The sequence below is a fragment of the Trichechus manatus genome, unplaced genomic scaffold, assembly GCF_000243295.1.
Source record: "Trichechus manatus latirostris isolate Lorelei unplaced genomic scaffold, TriManLat1.0 scaffold00503, whole genome shotgun sequence".
Classification (NCBI taxonomy): domain Eukaryota; kingdom Metazoa; phylum Chordata; class Mammalia; order Sirenia; family Trichechidae; genus Trichechus; species Trichechus manatus.
The window spans coordinates 46097-48480 of NW_004444439.1; the positions used below are offsets into that span (position 1 = coordinate 46097).

General features: G+C 38.5%; 1 protein-coding gene across 1 annotated transcript in view; it reads right to left on the minus strand.

Annotated features, from left to right (window-relative positions):
- LOC101356450 (alcohol dehydrogenase 1-like) overlaps positions 1 to 2384 on the minus strand; it is a gene marked incomplete at both ends in the record, with an annotated part of 13026 nt that overhangs the window by 3283 nt on the left and 7359 nt on the right. The window lies entirely within an intron of this gene.

Consider the following 2384-nt stretch of genomic DNA (forward strand, 5'->3'; position numbering starts at 1 on the left):
AACACCACAATTCCAAGGCGTCAACTCTTCTTTGGTCTTCCTTATTCATAGTCTAGCTTTCGCATGCATATGAGGCAAGTGAAAACACCATAGCTTGGGTCAGGCACACCTTAGTCTTCAAGGTGACATCTTTGCTTTTCAACCCTTTGAAAGTCCTCTGCAGCAGATTTGCCAAATGCAGTGGGTCTTCTTGACTGCTGCTTCCAAGAGTGTTGTTTGTGTATCCTAGTAAAATGAAATCCTTGACAACTTCAATCCTTTCCCATTTATTTTGATGTTGCTTATTGGTCCAGTTGTGAGGATTTTTGTTTCTTTTTAATGTTGAAGTGTAATCCATACTGAAGGCTGTAGTCTTCAATCTTCATCAGTAAGTGCTTCAAGTCTTCTTCACTTTCAGCAAGCAAGCTTGTGTCATCTGCATAAGATAGGTTGTCAATGTGTCTTCTTCCAATCCTGATGAATCCGTCTTCTTCATATAGTCCAGCTTCTCTGATTATTGCCCAGCATACAGACTGAATATGTATGGTGGAAGGATATAAACCTGACGCACAGCTTTCCTGACTTTAAATCACGAAGTATGCCCTTCTTCTGTTCAAACGACTGCCTGTCGATTTATGTACATTTTCCTCATGGGCACAATTAAGTGTTCTGGCATTCCCATTCTTTGCAATGTTATCCATAATTTGTTATGATCCACACAGTTGAATGCCTTTGCATAGTCAGTAAAACACAGGTAAACATCTTTCTGGTATTCTCTGCTTTCAGCCAGGATCCATCTGACATGAGTAATGATATATGCCTGCTTCCATGTCCTTTTCTGAATCCTGTGTGAATTTCTGGCAGTTCTGTGTCATTATACTGTTGCAGCCTCTTTTGAATGATCTTTAGCAAAATTTTACTTATGTGTGATATTGATGGTATTTTTAGATAATTTCCACTTTCTGTTGGATCACCTTTCTTGGGAATAGGCATAAATGTGGATCTCTTCCAGTCAGTTGGCCAGGTAGCTGTCTTCCAAATTTCTTGGTTTAGATGAGTGAGCATTTCCAGTGCTGCATCTGTTTGTTGAAACATCTTAATTGGTATCCCATCAATTCCTGGAGACTTGTTTTCTGCCAATGCCTTCAGTGTAGCTTGGACTTCTTCCTTCAGTACCATCGGTTCCTGATCATATGCTACCTCCTGAAATGGTTGAACGTCGGCCAATTCTTTTTGGAATAGTGACTCTCTGGATTCCTTCCATCTTCTTTTGATGCTTCCTGCATCATTTAATATTTTCCCTATAGAATCCTTCCATGTTGCAGCTTAAGGCTTGAATTTTTTCTTCAGTTCTTTCAGCTTGTGAAATGTCAAACGTGTTCTTCCCTTTTGGTTTTCTATCTCCAGGTCTTTGCACTTGTCATTTAATACTTTACTTTCCCTTCTTGAACTGCCCTTTAAAATCTTCTGTTCAGCTCTATTACTTCCTTCTTTCTTCCTTTCACTTTAGCTACTCTTCATTCTAAGGAAGATTCAGAGCCTTTCTGACATTCTTTTTGATCTTTTCTTTCTTCCCTATCTTTTAAATGACCTCTTGCTTTCTTCAGGTATGATGTCCTTGATGTCATTCCACAACTCGTCTGGTATTCACTCATTAGTGTTCAATGTGTCAAATCTATTCTTGAGAGGGTCTCTAAATTCAGGTCATCAGTATTTTTAAAAAATCCCCATGTGATTCCAATGGGCAGCCCAGTTTGGGAACCAGTAGACTAGATGATCTTTGAGCTTTAAATGTCATTTGCTCCAGTCTTGAAGAGGATCTCGTTGGCTCATATTCAATGATATCCAGCTTCAGTTCATCATACATACAGAAAGGCAATATTTTGGGAATTGAAATAAGTGAAAAAGTTATTCCAAGAGATTTGAAAAACATGCTATCAAACCTCAATAATTAATTCCTTGGTTTATTTAATTTTCAGTAGTAATAGCCGGAATGATGAGAGCAGAAGTTAGCTATGAAATATAGCAGTTATCCTTAGCTGAAATCAGAACCTAATAACTGGAGAGATTTAATGGGTAACTTGAAGATAATAGAGCTTATACCTATGTGATCTTAGCAGGTTCCCTTCTCATCTGATTTTTAAAATTCTAATAAACTGTGACCATACACTTGGACCTCCCCAGATGGAATACACAGGGATCAAATCTACTACATCTGTGGAAAGAAACGATGGAAAAGCTCAATATCCTAAGTCAGAACAAGGCCAGGGGACAGCTGCGGAACAGATCATCAATTGCTCATATCCAAGTTAAAGCTGAAGTTGAAGAAAATTAGAACAAGTCCACAAGAGCCAAAGTGCAACCTTCAGTATATCCCACCCGAATTTAGAGACCATCTAAAAATG